We start from the raw sequence: 19,704 nt of genomic DNA, 5'->3' as shown, positions 1-19,704 counted from the left end.
TAGCACGGTGACCGGGCACTGGACATGCCAGCTCCAGCCCACGGGTTCCAAAGACCGCCACAAACATTCCTCAGCCCCAGTGGACCCTGCCTCTTCCTTCACAAATGATGATTCCAACTTGGATAATCAATACGGTGCTGCCCATGAGGGCAGCTGGTGCTGGATGATTCTATGTCTCTTAAAGACATCAAATTCTCCCCCCAGGTGAAGCTGTAGCCTACAGATGACAGCCTCGTATTATATACGACCAACACCTTTAGCTTTGTTCTCCGTAGAGAATTTCTCTTCAGCGAAGAGGAAGCAGTCAACACCCCACTTTGAAAACAGCACAGGTGTTTTCTGCCAGACAAAACCCAAAACCCCAAATCAAAAAACCACCTCCCCTCCCTTTTAATTAAAGAGATCCCATCCAATCGCACCTGTGTAAAGATAGGAAAAGTTGTGCTTCCAGAATGTTCCACGTTCCGGGTACCATTAGCCCTGAAAACTTCCCCGCTGTAAAACAAAATGAAGGCACCAGGAAGCGCTCCCTTGGCACCTGACAGCTGGGACCTACCCGAGGCCGGTTCACACAGACAGTAATAAAAGCTCCCTTGAAATAACGTAAAGCTCCAGACATTCTGATAAAAGCTGGGAACTTCAAAGGTAGGACCGCAGAGCCCATCCCTCATCCTCCTCATTGTGTCTGATGTGGAGGGCTGGGTTCTGGGCTGACTCCACTACCTACTGCCCAAGCTTTGCCCAGGAGGACTCGTGAGCCAGCCAGCCAGCCAGCTATAGGAGGTAGGGTGGAACCTCATTAAAAAAAAAAAAAAGCTTTTATGGCTATTCTTTTAATTATTTTTTTTTTGTTTGTTTTTGTTTTTGTTTATGTATGATTCTTTTTTTTTTTTTTGCTTTTTTTTTTTTTTTTAAATTTCAGGTATACACGTGCTCCCCATCCTGAACCCTCCTCCCTCCCCCCTCCCCATACCATCCCCCTGGGCCGTCCCAGCGTACCAACCCCAAGCATCCAGCATCGTGTACTGAACCTGGACTGGCATCTCGTTTCATACATGACATTTCACATGTTTCAATGCCATTCTCCCAAATCTTCCCACCCTCTCCCTCTCCCACAGAGTCCATAAGACTGTTCTATATTTTTTTATTTTTTATTTTTTATTTTTTATTTTTTAATTGGAGGATAACTGCATTACAATGTGTTGGTAAAACAGACAGCTAGTAGGAAGCTGATACATAACACAAGGCGCTCAGCTTGGTGCTCTGTGACAACCTAGAGGGGTGAGATGGGGTGGAAGAGGGAGGCCCAAGAAGGAGGAAAAAGTGAAAGTATAGTTGCTCAGTCTTGTCCGACGTTGTGACCCCAGGGACTGTAGCCTACCAGGTTCCTCTGTCCATGGGATTTTCCAGGCAATACTGGAGTGGGGTGCTATTCCCTCCTCCTGGGGATCTCCTCCACCCAGGGACTGAACCCGGGTCTCTTGCATTGGCAGGTAGATTTTTCACCATCTGAGCCACCAGGGAAGCCCCGAAGAAGGAGGGGATACACAGAAGGAGGGGATGTATACATATAATTATGACTGATTTGCATTGTTGTAGAGTAGAAATCGATAAAATTTACTTTTAAAATATTTTCTTGTCCGTGCTGCATGAGTGATCCTAGCTCCTCGACCAGGGATCAAACCTGAACTCCTTGCATTGGAAGCATGGAATCTTAACCACTGGACCACCAGGGAATTCCGAGGATGGAGCTTTATACTCACTACTCTGCCCTGGGGGATCAGGGGAGAGGAGGGCTGTCTAGGCCATGATGCACAGCCCATTGGTCCTTGACCTATGAGAGGCTGGTTAAAAATAAAGGAAGGAAACAAGAAAGTACTGATCTACAGATATGAGCTCCACGATTCTGCAGTGAGAGCTGGACTCAATGCTAGGTTCCAAGGCGCTCTCTGTGAACTTGGGCAAGTCATTGCAGACTTTCAAGCTTCAATTTCTTGGTCTATAAAATGGTAGCCTCCTTAGGGGCTGTTGAGTTGAATAACTAAAATAGCCTATGTGAAAAAGCAGAGCAAAGGTGAGATCCTTCTTCTCTTCCTCCCTCCTTCCCACTCTAACCTCCTTCTTTGAAAAAAAATGTTTTGTTTTTTTTTTTAAATTAGGTGACATAAGGAATTCTCTGGTGGTTCAATAAGCAAGGAAATCAAACCAGTCAATCCTAAAAGAAATCAACCCTGAATTTTCATCGGAAGAACTGATGCTAAAGCTCCACCACTTTGGCCACGTGATGCAAAGAACTGACTCACTGGAAAACACCCTGATGCTGTGAAAGATTGAGGGTAGAAGAAGGGGGTGACAGAATGATATGGATGGAATGGCATCACCAACTCAAGGGACATGTGTTTGAGCAAACTCTGGGAGATGGTGAAGGACAGGGAAACCTGATGTGCTTCAGTCCATGGGGTCAGAAAGAGCTGGATATGATTTAGTGACTTAACAACCACCACCAGTGGTTAAGACTCTGCACTTTCGCCGCAGCGGGCACAGGTTTGATCCCTGGTCGGGAAAGTAAATTGCTGCAAGCCACATGGCATGGCCAAACAAATAAATTAGGTAGTATACACACAAAGTGCAAAATTCAAAAAGAAGAAGGAACACACTGAACAGTCCGCATCTGCTGTGGGAAACCACTATTACCAGTCGCCTAGGTATCCTTACAGCATGCCACACAGCCACTCATTCTGTCTCTTACTTTCTTACTTAATGGCTTGGCAACCACATCCACATACAGGGAGCTTTCACATTCCTTTTTACCGCTGAACTGAATTTTCAGTGCATGGACATAGGATAATTTATTTAACAGTTTTCTACTGATGGACAATAAGGTTGTTCCACTTGCTTTTTTTTTTTTTTTTGCTTTTACAAACAATGAAGCAATAAACTATCTTGATAAATGCATCATTTCACAGGTATACTCATACCTGTGAAAGGAATCCTCAGAAGTGGAGTTGCTTGTGCAATTTTAAAAAATATTGTCAAAACACTCTCTATACAGGTTGTACCAACTTATACTTTTTTAATAATTCGGAGAGTATCTATTCCCACTGTCACTTCTTCATAGCAGAGTTAACACTTCTCTTAACACTGGTGGGCTGAAAGAACACTTCATATGGTGAAGAACCATTTGTATTTCCTTTTCTGTGACTGGTCCATTAGCCCATTTAAACAATTGGGTTAATGGGACTTTTCTGGTGATCCAGTGGCTAAGACCCCACACTCCTAATGCAGGGGCCCAGGTTTCATCTCTGGTCAGGGAACTAGATCCCACACAAAACAACCAAGAGCTGCATAGACAAAGAAGTAAGTATTTTTTAAACAAATTTGGTTGATGGTCTTTTTCTTATTGATTTCCTCTTTAGATATTAAGAAAATTAGCTTTATCTCTGATATGCGTCATGAAAATGTTTTCCCAGTTTTGAGGCGTAGGAGACTCTTTTGACTGTTTATGATGATTTTTGCCTCGTAGAAATTTACTTGTGTAGGGTCAAGTATAATCAGCTTTTCTTCTATGGCTCCTGGGTTTTAAGTCATACTTGGAAACTATTTTTCCTGAGTTTGTTTTTAACATCTAACATCTCTAATCCATCTGAATTTATTTTGTTATAGCGTGTTCTTTTTTTTTAATGTAGCCATCAGGTTGCCTCACGGAGAAGGCAATGGCACCCCACTCCAGTACTCTTGCCTGGAGAATCCCATGGACGGAGGAGCCTGATAGGCTGTAGTCCATGGCGTCGTGAAGAGTCAGACATGACTGAGTGACTTCCCTTTCACTTTTCACTTCCATGCATTGGAGAAGGAAATGGCAACCCACTCCAGTGTTCTTGCCTGGAGAACCCCAGGGATGGCGGAGCCTGGTGGGGTGCCGTCTATGGGGTCGCACAGAGTCGGACACGACTGAAGTGACTTAGCAGCAGCAGCAGCAGGTTGTCTCAAGTCACAAATTTTAAAATGTCACCTTTCTTATTAATTTATTTTTGAGTCCCTTCTCTTCCTTCTCTTCCATATCATGCCCATCTTCTCAGAATCATACTTTCTCTCTCCAAGGCCCTCCCATCCCTTCATTCCATTTGTGACCCAGGTGGTGATTCATGTTATCATGCTTGACAGTCATACAAGTTATGCTGAATGCCAGTATCTTAGAGTAGGTAGAGATTTCAGAAGCATCCTTTTATTTTAAAGCTCAGTCACTCAGATCCAAAGAGGTAAACTGGGCTTCCCTGGTGGCTCAGTGGTAAAGAATCTGCCTCCTAATGCAGGAGAAACAGGTTCGACCCCAGATCTGGGAAGATCCCACATGCCACAGAGCAATTAAGCCCATGTGCCACAATTACAGAGCCTGCGCTCTAGAGCCTGGGAGCCGTGACTGCTGAAGCCACGTGCTCTAAAGCTTGTGCTCCACAGCAAGAGAAGCCACTGCAACGAGAAGCTCGAGTACCGTAACTAGAGAGTAGCTCCCGCTCTCCCCAAGTAGAGAAAGACCATGCACAGCAACCAAGACCCTGCACAGCCAAAAAATAAACAACTGAAACAAAAAACAAAGAGGTAAACTGGACTTGTCCAAGATCACAGGGTAGGTTAATGCTTAATGCCTGTGATTTTATTACTATTCAAGAAGAACAGAAATATTGATTTTGCCATAAATTCCATCCAATCAATAGATATCTATTAAGCAACCACTCTGCCCAACAGTGAGCCAGGCACTAGGGCTCCAGAAATAAATGACACAGCTCTGCGCTTTTAAGAAGTTCAGAATCCAGTGTGGGGTCTGAACACACATCCCCACAGCCTACCAGGTAAGGTGACAAGGGCGAATTAATGTACAAGGACTGGTTAATTTTGCAAGGGATGGCATGAGGAAGGCTCAGAAGTACAGTTTTCAACTGTGCCTGACATAATTAGGCCTTTGTCCAAATACGGAGAAAAGGCATTTGGCAATATAGGAACAATAGGACAAGGTGGGGTGTCTGGTGGTATACAGTCAAGTAGGAAGTCATCTGGCTTAGTGTTAGTGGTGGGCAGAATTTTCGATGAAAAGGCTCCTCTGACAATCCACGGTCATTAGCCAGCCTGCATGTGGGTTTGGGCTCTGGTCCCCAAACTATAAGCTAAGAAATGTAAATAATGGCTTATCTGTAAGACCTTAAGGTGTCTGGCAGAAGGCAACACATATTCTCCCAGGAAGAATGTACTCTCATCCCACACCTTAAAGAATTCTCACAGATGGAATTCTAACAAACATAAGCTCACAACAGAAAATCACAAAATACATAAGGAAACAAGCCTTCATGAATGGGAGTGAGCAGAACCATCAAACAACAGAACCATACCTGCAAATACTGCAGATACTAGAATTACTGGATACAAAAAAAGAAAAGGTATGTACAACATGATAAGGAAATAAGGATTTAAAAACCCAGGTAAAGGAAAAAAACAAAATAAAATAAAAAGCCAGGTAAAGGGTAAGAGATTTTTAAAAGTCACACATATTTGAAAAATGATAAAACAAGAAACATGATTCTCATCCAGATTATAAACTTAAAAATGAACATCAAGGAAAATAACTGCAATGGATTAAAACACAAAAAGTATATTAAAACTTGTGAGTTAATACTGATATTAAAAATACATCAGTGGAAGGCCTGAACAGAAAATCAGAGATAACTGAAGAGAGAATTAGTGACCTGGAAGACAAATAAGAAATTACCCAGAAAACACTATAAAAGTGTTGAAATTAAAAAGAAGTTAAGAGATGAAAAGGACAGAACCAGATCTAGCATATCTAATCAGAGTTCTGAAAGAGAAATCATAGAAAATGATAGGTAACAGTCAAAGAGCTAAAGGATAAAAACTTTCTAGAACTGATAAAAGTCACTAATCTTTGGTTTTAGGAAGTCTAATGAATTCTTAGCCGAACAAAATATAATCCACCCCTAAACACATTAAGCTGAAAACAAAGAAAAAAAACCAACAACCAAAAAAACCCACATACTCATGTGTACGTGTGTGAACACACACCACCACCACCACCACAATAACAAAACAACAACCAGAGAAGAAATTGCCTGAAATCAATAACTGGGCTTCTCAATATCAATAAGGAAAGCCGAAAGACTATAGAATACTATCTTTAAATACTAAGATAAAATAACTGTCAAGCTAAAGTTTTATACCCAGTAAAACACTCTCTATGAAATAAAATTCGAATCAAATAGGAACTGGAAGTTAATGATTAAAACACCTCCACCACAGATGTTCTGATTTCAGAGAGAAAGCCTGAGATGTGGGAAGTAATATGAGTGAACAAAATGGTAACTGTGTGGAACTCAAAAGTTAGCCAACCATATAGAGCACTGAAAAGAAGGTCCAATTTGTGGTATTAAACAGTGAAACAAGACAGAGCTAAACCACCCCAAGACAACTGAACATGAGCAGGGACGATGGTGACTTCACATAAAGCATCCTGAGAGCCTTGAATTGCTTGGAAAAAAGATACCAATACCAACTCACTTTAAACCTTATACAGTCTTCATGCATCAAAAGAACAGAAATAGAGTGTATAAGTTCCAAAGCAATAAAGAGGAAAAAACAAACAAAAAATGGAGAAGAAAGAATGAGGAAAAGAAGAAACTTGATGCTTTCCAACTGTGATGCTGGAAAAGACTCTTGAGAGGTCCTTGGATGGCAAGGAGATCAAACCAGTCAATCCTGAAGGAAATCATCCTGGAATATTCACTGGATGAAAAGAGCTAACTCATTGGAAAAGACCATGATGCTGAGAAAGATTGAAGGCAAAAGGAGAAGGGGGCAACAGAGGATGAGCTGGTTGGATGGCATTACCGACTCAATGGACATGAGTTTGAGCAAGCTCTGGGAGCGAGTGAAAGACAGGAAGCCTGGTGTGCTGCAGTCCATCACAGGGCAGGGATAACCAACCAGCGCTGCCAGCCTCTGAGGCCTCCCTGAGCCTGAGAGGCCAGCTTGGGTGTGTCCTCATGAGGACATTCTGACATGGCACATAAAACAACCATTATTAAAGTTTGTATGATTTTTTTTTTTTACACCAACCTTCCCCTTTCAAAATTGCATCCCACTGCAGCCCCAGTGGGAATAAGTTGGGGGTGGGGATGGTGTTTAGGTACCACTCAAAAGACAAACAATACAGAACTAAGAGTCATCACAGAAGTTATAGTCTCCCACATAAATCTGCAGGGTGGACATTCCTGCTTTCTTTAATTTTTAGAAAATTATTTTTAAGGTGACTTTAGTATTTAAAATATATACTGGATTTATTACAGTATTACTTCTGTTTCATGTTTTGGTTTTTTTGGCCACGAGGCATGTGGGATTTAGCTCCCCGACCAAGAATCGAACACACACCCCTGGCACTGGAAGGCGAAGTCTTAACCACTGGACCACCAGGGAAGTCCCCATTCATGTTTTCTGTAGTGATCATTTTTACCTGATTTTGATTCCCTATTTGTTATACCCTGGGAGGCAGAGAAAGCAGGTGGGCCACAATGTGATCTCCTATTCTCAGCTTCTGACTACACTGAAAACCCTCACATTTCCAACAGTCCTCTTGGTTCTCCCAAAATATACACATGATGTGTGCGTGCTCAGTCTCCTCAGTTGTGTCCGGCTCTTTGCGACCCTATGGACTGTAGCTTCTCTGTCCACAGGATTCTCCAGGCAAGAATACTGTGGTGGGTTGCCATTTCCTTCTCCAGGGGATCTTCCCAGACCAGGGATCAAACTCACGTCTCCTGCATTGCAGGTGGATTCTCTACCCTCTGAGGTATCCGGAAAACCCACACATGATAGAGCATAGGATTTAACAGCAGAAACTCCTTTACCATGATGGTGGTAGAAGACAGAACCAAAGCCCCCTCTAGAGATCAACCTGCTTCTAATAGTCCTTTTACTCCATTTATAAATATACAGATTATAAAGATAATACATAGCGATAAATATTCAAATGGCACAGAAATGAGTAAGAGAGAAGACAAAAGGCCTCTGTACTAGGGATGCAGGAAAGGTCCAGTCTGGGAGCTATACACATTAATTAGTAGGTAATAAAAGCCAGTTCGGAGAAGGCAATGGCACACCGCTCCAGTACTTTTGCCTAGAAAATCCCATGGACGGAGGAGCCTGGTAGGCTGCAGTTCATGGGGTCGATAGAGCCGGACACGACTGAGCGACTTCACTTTCACTTTTCACTTTCATGCATTGGAGAAGGAAAGGGCAACCCACTCCAGTGTTCTTGCCTGGAGAATCCCAGGGATGGCGGAGCCTGGTGGGCTGCCGTCTATGGGGTCGCACAGAGTCAGACACGACTGAAGTGACTTAGCAGCAGCAGCAAAAGCCAGTTATTTCACCTTTTGAAGCTGCTGATTCAACATACATTTAGCCCCACTTTGACCTCTAACATTCTTTGATCCCCCCTTTCAGAATCTACCCCAATTTCCTGCAAGCACCTCACTTCCCTTATTTGACTGTGTTCAAGCACCTTCTATTCAATTCTAGAATTTTTTAAAAACATTATTAATTGTATTTTTTTTAAGATTTTTTTTTTTATACTGACCATTTTAGTTAAAGTCTTTATTGAGTTTGTTACAATGTTGCTTCTGCTTTATGTTCTGGATTTTTTTTTTTTTTTTTTTTTTGAGCCACAAAGCATGCGGGTTCTTAGCTTTCCAACCAGGGATCAAAAGTGCATCCCCTGCACTGGAAGGCGAAGACTTAACCACTGGACCACCAGGGAAGTCCCTGGATTCTAGAATTCTTAATTTTCCTTGAAGTACTGCAGCAGTCTTGTTTTCTAATTTTTTTTTTTTTTGCAAACTATCATGAGTTGAGTATAATAGTGACACAGGCTCTCACTGGCTAGCCTGGCAACTCTGTGCTATTTGTAACACGTTTCCTTGGGAAAATCCTTGCAGTTTTATGCATGAACAATTGGGAGATGCTTACTTGTAAAGTGGAGGCCTCCGTAATCTCAATTTCTGTTCCTACTGAAAACAGCAAGCCCCTGGTTTCACCTGCCCTGTTTCTAAGGTGGGCTTTACTCACATAGACTCTGGGGCCTGACTGCCTGGGTGCCAATCCTGGTCCTGAAACTTACTAGGTGTGTGACCTAGTATTCAACCTAAATGGGCTAATACATATGTGGAAAGTGCTAATACATATATGAGAATAGCGCCTGGGACATAGCCAGTGCCGCATAATAAAAGAGCTGGGAGACATTAGTCAAGAAAGCCCTTTGTCCCTAGTTCTGGGAGGCTATAGACCACCCCCCCCCACTGTCGGAGAAGGCAATGGCACCCCACTCCAGTACTTTTGCCTGGAAAATCCCATGGATGGAGGAGCCTGGTAGGCTGCAGTCCATGGGGTCGTCGGACACGACTGAGCGACTTCACTTTCACTTTTCACTTTCATGCATTGGAGAAGGAAATGGCAACCCACTCCAGTGTTCTTGCTTGGAGAATCCCAGGGACGGGGGAGCCTGGTGGGCTGCCGTCTATGGGGTCACACAGAGTCAGACACGACTGAAGTGACTTAGTAGTAGTAGTAGTATAGACCCCTTTGAGGCTGGTGAAAGCTATAGGTCCTACCCCTAGAATGTCACCCTCTGTACAGCTGCGGATGTAACTGAAGCCGCACCATGGCTGTGAAGGTCAAGAAGGTCTGATTCTAGCCCTCTGGTTCTCTCTACAGTGATGTGAGGATCTCAGGGTCAAAACACCATGGCAGTTCTTGAAGTTATTATGTTCACATGCACAGCAGTGAAGCAGGTCCCTTCCGCCCTCAGTTTGGGTAAGAAATGTTACACCCTTCTTCCTCAAAGTCCCTTTGACCCTGCCCATTTTTCTCCTGCTTCAGGTCAACTCATCCCTGGGTCACCTTAAGACAGTCTCGCAAGACTTTCCTGGTGGTCCAGTGGTTAAGACTCCATGCTCCCAGTGCAGGGGGCCTGAGTTCCATCCCTGGTCAAGGGAACTGGATCGCATGCGCTGCAACTAAGAGTGCATATGCCACAAGGGAAGACCCCCTTGTGCTGCAACTAAGACCCAGTGCAGTCAAATAAATAGATACATACATACGTAAATATTAAAAATAAAAAGACAGTATTGTATGTGCCACAAAGTTCCACATGTTTTTTGTGAATTATTCTCATCTTTCCCCGAAGAATGGTCTGGCCCCTCTTTAGTGTTCACTGAAGTCAGACTAGAGCATGGACTAGTGTCCACTGCTGGCCCTCCGACCAAGAGCATGGCACAGGTGGATGCTGTGTAAGCCCAGGTCCTCTCCCTCCATAAGCTTGGAGACAGCACCCACCACAAAAGCCAAAGACCTGAGAAGCCAGAAGGAAGCTGTGTGTGTATGCGCTGTGTGCTCAGTTGTGCCCGACTCTCTGTGTAGCCCACCGGGCTCCTCTGTCCATGGGATTCTCCAGGCAAGAATACTGGAGTGGGTTGCCATTTCCTCCTCCAGGGGATCTTTCCGACTCAGGGATCAAACCCGCATCTCTTGTGTCTGTTGCACTGACAGGCGGATTCTTGACCACTGAGCCACCTGGGAAAGAACTTGTGGGATGATCTAATTGCCTTGTTATTACTCCTCCAAGTCACTTCAAGGTGGGTGACTTGCCTGAGGTCACCCAACTCACTTGCAGCAAAGCTGGGAACCTCCCAGTTCGGTACTTTGATTCCATCAGCATTTCTTAGACTCTACCACGCACGGGAATCTTAAGATGCAGATTCAGCAGGTCTGGGGCAGGCCCAAGATCCTGCCTTTCTAACAAGCTCTCAGGTAATGCTGCTGCTGCTGCCTGGACCACATACAGAGCAGCAAAGGCTTACATCAAGGCTAATGGACTGTCCCACCTGGTTAAAGCCTCTTTGCCCACCCTCTGCGTGGCTGTTTAAATGCCTTTTCTTCAGGAAAGCCTCCCTTCCCCCATTCTTGATTATCAGCTCCCGTGGTCTCTGTACTTTTTCCTTTGAAGCATTTGTAACAATTGTAATTAAAGAGTATTGGTGTAATTATTAGTTTAATGTCTGTCTCCCAGGGAGACTGCAAGCTCCACGAGGATGGGACTGGCAGACTGTCAATAAAAGGGCAGCTGTTGTGGACTTCCCTGGTGGCGCAGTGGCGAAGAATCTGCCTGCCAACACAGGAGACTCGGGTTCAGTCCTCGATCAGGGAAGATCCCACAAGCCTCGGAGCAACTAAGCCTGTGCGCGGTAACTACAGAGTCTGGGAGCCACAACTGCTGAGCCCATGTGCTACAGCTGCTGAAGCCTGTGCGCCTCAACAGAAGACACCACCACAGTAAGAAGCCTGCATACCGCAATTGTAGAGCGGTCCCTGCTTGCTGCAACTAGAGAAAAGCCAGAGTAGCAGTGAAGACCCAGCATGACCAACAATAAATACATTTTTTTTTAAGGGCAGCTGTTGTGGGCTGAGTAGCCTGGACCAGCGTACTTGGAGTAGGAAGGGAAGGCTTGAGCAGGTGGGAAACACTTTCTAGAGGCCTCATGGACAAAGGTGACACTTTTGGCTTTAAAATTCCCACCAGTTTCAAATACATGTGGACTAAAACGTAACTTGAAAAGCAACCTAAAAAACAAAGTCTCTTAAATCTTTATCAAGCGCAAAACAGACCCAATCTGGTACTAGCCACTGTGCCTGGGAAATAGTTAGGTCCCCAAAATAAATATTCCCTTACAGGGGACTTCCCTGGTGGTTCAGTGGCTAAGACTCTGCACCCCGAATGCAGAGGGCCAGGGTTCGATCCCTGGTCAGGGAACTAGATCCCACAAGCAGCAAGAAAGCGTTCACATGCCAAACTAAGACCCAAAGCAGCCAAATAAATAAATACTTTCAAAAAAAAAAAAAAAAACTTTTACAGTCTTCAGACACCTTGAGGGCCTTGGCAAAGGAAGCAGAGGGCCATTTCCCTGACCAGCTTCACTGCATTGCAGACCAACAATTTCTTTTTCAATTTTTCCGTTGCTATCCTTTCTAGCAACCCCAAAGCTCTGAATGCCCAGCTCCTTGACATGGGCAGAAATACCTGAACTCATCATCATTCTAGGGCAGCCAAGTCTGAAGTCAGTCTGCTTGAGTTCAGACACCACCAGCTTTGTGCTCTTGAATGAGTTACTGACTCCTCTGTGCTTCAGTTCTCCAATCTGCTAAATGGGAAAGAACCTGCCTGCCAATTCAGCAGTTCAATTCCCGGGTCAGGAAGATCCCCTGGAGGAGGAAATGGTAATCCACTCCAGTATTCTTGCCTGGAGAATCCCATGGACAGAGGGGCCTGGTGGGCTACGGTCCATGGGGTGGCCAAGAGTCAGACACGACTGAGCAACTCAGCCTGCAAGCAACAACTAGCACCTGTGAGGACTCTTAGGGAGACAATACACATAGAGCACTTACACAAGCCTGGCCCAAGACCTACGGTTATTATTATCCTCCCCACAACCTGTCCAATTCAAGATCTATTGTTTCACAAGTCTCCACCCAGTGGCTCCACCCCATGAGATTTGCTCTTCCCAGCCCCTCCTGCCTTACCTGTCTGGAGCTTGTTCAAAGCCCTGACTCACAGCAAAACTCTGCAGCTCCCATCAATTACCTCCCTGCCTCTGCCTCCCGTCTGTCATTTGTCGGTCCCTTCTGGGAGGGAACTCTTTCCTAACACCCAGTACATTTACTCAACAAGAATTTATGGAGGGCCCACTATGTGCCGGGCCCTGTTCTAGGCACAGGTGATCATTAGCAATGAACAACGAAAGACCTCATGAGCTGAAGGTAGTAAGAGATGTAGCCCAGGAAGAGATACCAGTTTGGGTCTCTGGCCTTTCCTTTCCATCCCCATTCTTCTCCCGGATCATGCCTAAATAAATCACACACAGGTACAAAGCAGGAAGAAAGCATCCCAGATGAAAAAATGCTCAGTGGGACTTAGGTACAAGCCGATGACTAAACTGCTGCCCCGCTGAACTGGCAGACTTTGAAGAAGTCCGTGTTAAAACACCCTGAAACACCCGGTTTCCCCACGTAGTCACACCGGCCGTCAAATCCTCCAGAACAGTATGCGGAACACAACCAGAAAATAAGGTCCTTCATTTACTTATGTCATGAGCGTATCTCAGGTTTTCATGTTCTCACTGCCACATTTTTTGGATGGAGCGTAACTCCAGCAGGCATACAGGCAGCAGCTTTGTGTTAAGAGCCCTTGGGGGACTTACTTCCCTGGTGGTCCAGTGACTGACTCCACACTCCCAATGCAGGGGGCCTGGGTTCAATCCCTGGTCAGGAAACCAGACATCACATGCCACAACTAAGACTGGGTGCAACCCAAAAAATAAATACATATTAAAAGAGAGAGAGAGAAAAAAATAAATAAATAAGAGAGAGAGAGATCACTGGAAATAGGCTCTGAAAGGCTGTGTTTGAGTGCTGGCACTGTCAATCACTGCGTGATTTCAGGCATAAAGTTTTTCTCTTGTCTCTACCTTTCAGACAAGCTCTAAGGTCCTCTTCCAGTTTTGTAGTCTAAGGGCTAGATCGACCACCATTAACACGAGACTCAGCAGATTCCTTAATTCAACAAGATGAGCCCCCGCCCTCAGATTCCTGGCTGAGCCAGCCAGAAGAGAAGCTGTAAACAGCATCCTGAGATGCGCTGACTCCTCCTTTATTTATTTACTCCCTTCCATCTTCAAACCTGAGATTTCCAAGCACAACTCTGGTAGAAATATCCCTAGGCCACAAGGCAAACCTAAAATAGAAGGTATGCAAAATCTCTGGTGGGCCCATTAGTCTCCCTTCCTCCAACTCAAAAACCATGCCAGACCTTGTCCGTCTCCTTGTCTCCAGACGGAGAGCCTAAAATAAGTCTCCCTGGTAGAAAATGCCTGGTTGGAATGGAAGTGCCTCAAGTTCAGAAGAAATGGCTCGATGGCCACACACCACAGGTCAAGGACTCACCCAGAAATCTTTTCTGAGAAGCGGGAACCTCTGTTCCCACTTCAACGCCTCTCCCTCCATGGGCATACAGGCAACCAGATGAGCCTGGAGGAAAGGAAAACATGACCCAAATGGCCAACTCACCCTGCCTCAAAGAGAGCAGCTGTACCTCCACTGCCCTCAAGCAAGAAGGCAGGCTCCTGCAGGTTACTGGAACACTAGAGCCACTAGAGCTACAGGTGACCAATTAGAGGTCCTGTTCCCAGACTGGCAGGTGCCTGGCACACAGTGACGTGTGGCTGGAGGGCCAGCTGACAAAACCACCAGGAAAGTTCTAGAGACTAATATTTGCTTTAAACGAGAAAGGGACTACCATAAGTCTCAAAAATCAAAACCAGACAGGCCCAAGGCTTTGATCACAAACACTAAGAATGCCTTTTCTTAAAGTCTAAAGACAATTAGGGGCGGTTCACCTCCCCTCCCCCACCTGGCCCGGCGGGTCCTTTGAAGGCCCCCAGGTCTCCGGGCAAAAGCAGGGATGCAGGCTCCAGGCCCTCCGCTTGGCAGAAATGAACTTTGACTGTTTTACTTACACGTGTACAAAGGCAGCACTGAAAGAGCAGCTTCGAAGTTGGCTGGGTGACCCCCACAGTTCAAAGTCCCTCTCCGCACACCTGTGGGGTAATCTTGTGAGTTTCCCCGGCGCCCTCCGGAACTGGCTATATCCCCTCCAGGTCTACGCCGGCTGGGAGTTTCCATTTTGCACAGAAATCAAGGCGTTCTCGGTGCCCTTAGCACTTAGGGCGCTCCGCCCGCAGCTCTAGGGTGGGCCTCCAGGCGGGTCCCTCATTGGACCGCTCAGACCGGGAAAGGACCAGCACCTCGTAGTGACCCTGTGAAAATGCACCCGGGCTCCGAGTACGCCTTGCCCGATCCCTTGCAGAGCTAAGAGATACATTAATGATCGTTTCGGGTTAGTTAAAACCCACGCAAGCACCTCCCTGGCCTCTTAAATCTTCCCAAACTACAGCACAGACTGAAGGGAAGCAGTTGCAGCGACCATAAAAGTCATCTTAAAAGGCAAGTTGGAAAAAAAAAAACCCGATACGCACTAGTTAGCAAGTCCGTGGTTAGGGGGGCGGTGGCACCAGGGCCGGATCTGTGGGCTCTGCACGCTGGCTGGGGCTGTCCCGTCGGTCCCCAAGTCCCCCGCGCCCACCTGGCAGCCTCCGGGGCCCCCCAGTCTGACGCCAGCGATCACACCCCACAGCTCTGTCCAATTAGGAAAATGACCGCGAGGAAACGGAGAAGGGTGGGCGACGAGGAAGGGGAACCGAGACCGACCAAGGAGGGCCGTGGGGACCCGGCCGGACGGCGAGCGCCTTCAACAGGTCCCCGGCCCCGGGCTGGGGGGGCGCGCGGCGGCCCCGGGGGGGCGCCCCCCGACAGCCAGGCGGCGCGCCCGGCCCTCCCCCACCCCGGACGGCGGGGACGCGCAGCCACCCCACCCGCCCGGAGAATAAAGTTTGTGGGCAGCGGCGGGGCGGGGCGGCGCGGCGAGGGGGTGAAACTTTGAGTCCGGGCGGGCGGCGGGGGGAGCGCACCGGGCGCCGGGACACCCACGTGCGGGCCCGCGAGCCGCCGCCGCCGCCTCCGGGCCTCCCGCCCCGCCGCCGCCGCGCTTTCCTTTCATTTTTGCTTCTCTCTCTCTCTCCCCTCCCTTTCTCTCTCTTCCTCTCTCTCATTCGCGCGCTCTCCTCGCTCTCGCCCGCTTTCGCTTGCACGCTCCCTCCTTCCCTTCCCCCTCTACACCCCCCTCCCTCCCTCCAGACGCCATCTCTCCCTCTTTCCCCGGCTCTCCCTCTCTCCCTCCAGCTCTCCGGCATGAGGGAATGTGGAAGTGAAAGGAAAAGACGACATGTTTGCAGCGCGGCGAGGGCCTGCGCGCCGCCGTCCCCGGGGAGAGGCGGGGGGCGGGTCGGCCGCGGCCGCAGCGACCCACCCCCGCGCCCCCCGCGCCCCCGCCGGCGCGCCGCCCGGGGCTGCGGGGCCGGGGGCCGGGGGCCGCGCGGGACACTCACCCTGGGTCCGGGCGCGGCTCCTGCGCTGGGGCCCGTGGCGGGCCGGGGCCGGGGGGGGCTCCTGGCTGCCCACCGCCCGGGCTGCTGCTGCGCGCCCGCCGCCCGCCTCCACGCGCGCCCGCCGCCTGCTCCTGCCGCCCTCCCTCCGGCTCCTCTCTTTCTCTCTCTCTCCCCCTCTCTCCCTCTCCTCTCTCTCTCTCTCTCTCGCTCGCTCGCTCTCTCTCCCTCCCTGGAAGAAGGGAATGAGGCAGGGCTGACGTGAAGGGATGCAAAACAGCTCCTCCTAACCCAGCTCGCGGAGGAAGAGAAAGACAGAAAAGCAGCCCTTTTATCTCTCTTTTGTTTTCTCACTTCCTTCCACCCCCCCCCCCAACACCCCCCTCTTGTCAGCCCAAGTTTTCTTTTCTCTTTCTACCGCAGAGAGGATTTTTCTTCCTTTCTTTCTCTTTCTTTCGGTTCAACTCTCCCACTCAAATTGAAAGCCTGGAGGGGTTTCTCTCTTTCTTTTTTTCCCTTCCCTCTTTTCTTCCTTCTTCCTCCTTTCTTATTTCTCTAAAAGGGTTTTGTTTGCTGTGGGAGTTTCGTTTGAGAATCAAGTCACGCCTTTTTTCCTCCTTTTCTTTCTCTCTCTTTTTTTTTCTCCTCAGCAGAAAAGGGGAACAAAGATTAACTGAAGCGGGGGAGAGGGGGAGCATAAGAACCTCTCATGGAAATGGGGGGCCCGGTTCTGCCTGGCACAAAGGGGGCCAGGGGACGCCCCCCCCCCCCCCCCGCCCCCGTGGGAAGCATGGGACGTTCTCCCGAGAGGAGAGTCGGTGGGGGTTGGGGGGACGCAGCCGCGGGTGCTGATTGCCGGTTTCTTCCGAAGTGCGGGCGGGGGCCGCCAAGCCCGCCCCTCCCCAGCCAGAGGTGGAAGGTTGGGTGTGTTCTTCACTTATATATTTTTAAAGTAGGCAGATGGGCTTGGAACAAACATCCCCGCAGAGCAATGAACTGTAAAAAGCCTTTGAACAGCTGTTTGCAGAGCCCTGGACGTCCAGACTCGAGGGAGCGGGGCGTATTGCGAGCGCCTGGGTCGGGGTGGGGAAGGGGATCGGAGGAGCCGCTGGGATCCGGCCCCCGCAGCCTCGCCCGTCGCAGAAGGGCGCGCTGCTGGGGGGCGCCGAGGCGTGGCCGTTGGTCTTGCGGGGGTCGGGCCCCCAGCTCCTCCCTGCAGGGCCGCGGGCCTTGGCGCAGCTTTGCTTTCCCCCGGCTCCCGACCGGCCTCTAACGTCCAGCCGCTTCTCCACTCCGAGCCCTTGGACCGAACGCGGCAGAGACCCCACGAAGGGTCAATTATTCATGGGGCGCCTGGGCGTGTTCTCAAGAACCTGCTCTGCCTTCTTCTCCAGTGGGGAGAAGGGAGGGGAAAAGTTCCCAGAGCAAACTTGGGCCACATGTCTCTTTTGCCCAACTAAGTATTGAGCACCTGCTGGATGCCTGGCCTTTGGACTGGGGGCTGCTGCCAGGGACTGGGGAGAAGCGTGAGTCTCCATGGGCCCCCGACGTTTCCGCAGGAAACAATGCTAGAGGAGGCTGCGGCTCCCGACCAGGTCACCGGGAGGAAGGAGAGCCTGGATCCTCTCCCCTCCCTCCGCTCTTCCTTCCCCTTCTCTTCCTTCCTCCCGGCTGCGTCTCCTTGGCTCCACCCCTTCTCCTCATCAATTCCTCCCACACTTCCCTGCTCTCCCTGGCTTTTCACTGGAGGGTCCCTTCTCCCAGCGAGGAGCAGATGCTGAGCCCCATTGTCTCCCCCCCCCCGCCCCCCACTCACACACAGGACCTGCCACTCTGCACCCCTCCCCCCAGCCCGCAGGCCTGGGCCTTTAGACACTGGAGCCCCAAGGCCACTGCCCCTCACCCCACCCTAAACCAGCTCCCGGTGCTGTGAGCAATGACTCCAGTCACTCAGAACATGATTTGTTTCTGACTGGGAGTGAGAAAACAGTAGCCTGGGACTTGCTTTAGCAAGGAGGACTCCGTGGTTTTTAATATCACGGCAACTGAGCCCTGGATGACCCCAGTGCATCCATCCCCCATCCATACTGCCCTCTTAACGGGGTGTCCAGAGAGCCACATTTCTGTCATTTTAGAGTCTGCTTAGTGCACCTAAATTATTTCCTCCAAATAAAACAAACAGCACTGACCGTGGAGCATTCGGGTAACCCATGCTTACTGAATACCTGCTCTGTGCCCACTCCATGCTGGGTGCTAAGGACCTAACAGCCATCAGTGCCTGTGGTCGTCACTCAGGCTTTAGACTGGCAGGGGAAGAAACAAGAAGACAGGCAACCACAGGGCCTCATGTTACACGTAAGGATGAACCAAGGGAGCATCTAGAAAAGGGGTGCTTGGACTGAGACAGTCAGGGATGACTCCTGGAGGAAGTTGTGTCTAGATGTCTAGGTAAATTCGTGTGATAGCACAGCCTGTCTGAAGGTGCCAAGGCAAGAGAGCGCATTCTTCTGGATTCTTGGAGTCTCCAGCAGTGGAGAGTACAGTGGCGGAGCAGGGACACACAGGTGTCCGAGCACCAGTTGGGGAGGGGCAGGATAGCAGGGAGATTTTAAAATTTTCGCCTCTCCCACTTGCTCACATCATGAACTTGGGTGGTTAATAGCCTTAGTTTCCATCTTTATAAGCTGAGGGTAAGAAGACCTATGGGCTTCCCTGGTGGCTCCATCAGAAAGAATCCTGCAATGCAGGGGACTGCTTGGGTCTATCTGGGTTCGATCCCTGGGTTGGGAAGATCCCCTGGAGAAGGAAATGGCAACCCACTCCAATATTCTTGCATGGGAAATCCCATGGAACAAAGGAGGCTGGTGGGCTTCAGTCCGTGGGGTCTGAGAAGTTGAACACAACTGAGCAACTAAACCACCGAGAAGACCTATGGGCCGCAGAAGTGGTGTTTTATGTTTAAGGGTCCAGGTTGACTTGCTGCATATTCCTGGGCCAATTGACCTCTCTGAATATAAGTTTTCTCATCTGTGAAATGGGGTAAAAACAACTGACTCACAGGGTTTCTGTGAGGCTTAAAAAAGCCTGTGCCCAGCTCAGCATCTGGGACATAAGCTCCAATGCCTGATAGCTTTTATTCATTGTCATTATGTGTTAGGGAGTGACTGGAGGTGCTCTTACCAACTGAAAATGAGATTTATGTTAAGGGTTGAAACTTGAGTGAGTCACCATACCTGAATTGTGATGAACTGGCTGTGGAGAGAGCATTCCTTCAGAGATGCCCTGTGTCCTCATGGGTGGCTGGGACTGGGGATCACCTACATCCAACCAGGATGGCCAGGGTGTCATCTCAGGAATGAGACCAGAATGTGACAACTGTGGTTACCAAGGCCTGGCCTGATGGGTGGAGATGTCGCCTGCCCGAAGAGCAAATAGGAACAGAGGAGAGTGGGCCTTGTAAAATCCCGGAGGACCCCTAGGAGTAGGTGCCTGGCTGTTTGCTCAGTGGAGAAAAGTAGACGCAGAAGTTCACACTGGGGAGAAGAGACGGGGAGAGAGTGACTTTTGACTCCTCTAGAGCCCACATTACATCTCT

General features: G+C 48.7%; 1 protein-coding gene and 1 non-coding gene across 5 annotated transcripts in view; one reads left to right on the top strand and one right to left on the bottom strand.

Moving 5' to 3' along the window:
- The window catches only part of ZNF710 (zinc finger protein 710), a 74,387-nt gene extending 57,704 nt beyond the window's left edge, over nt 1–16,683 (bottom strand). The window contains exon 1 of one of the 4 annotated variants that reach the window (XM_070775130.1): nt 16,113–16,683. The gene's annotated coding sequence lies outside the window, so the exon portion shown is untranslated. The other 3 variants (XM_070775134.1, XM_070775133.1, XM_070775132.1) reach the window with 3 other exon arrangements.
- TRNAR-CCG (transfer RNA arginine (anticodon CCG)) lies at nt 11,794–11,866 on the top strand. Its single transcript has one exon. It is a non-coding gene; the product is annotated as a tRNA-Arg (tRNA).
- Nucleotides 16,684–19,704: the final 3,021 nt, after the last annotated feature.

The sequence above is a fragment of the Bos indicus genome, chromosome 21 (genome assembly GCF_029378745.1).
Source record: "Bos indicus isolate NIAB-ARS_2022 breed Sahiwal x Tharparkar chromosome 21, NIAB-ARS_B.indTharparkar_mat_pri_1.0, whole genome shotgun sequence".
Lineage (NCBI taxonomy): Eukaryota > Metazoa > Chordata > Mammalia > Artiodactyla > Bovidae > Bos > Bos indicus.
This window is presented reverse-complemented; position numbering and strand designations above follow the sequence as displayed.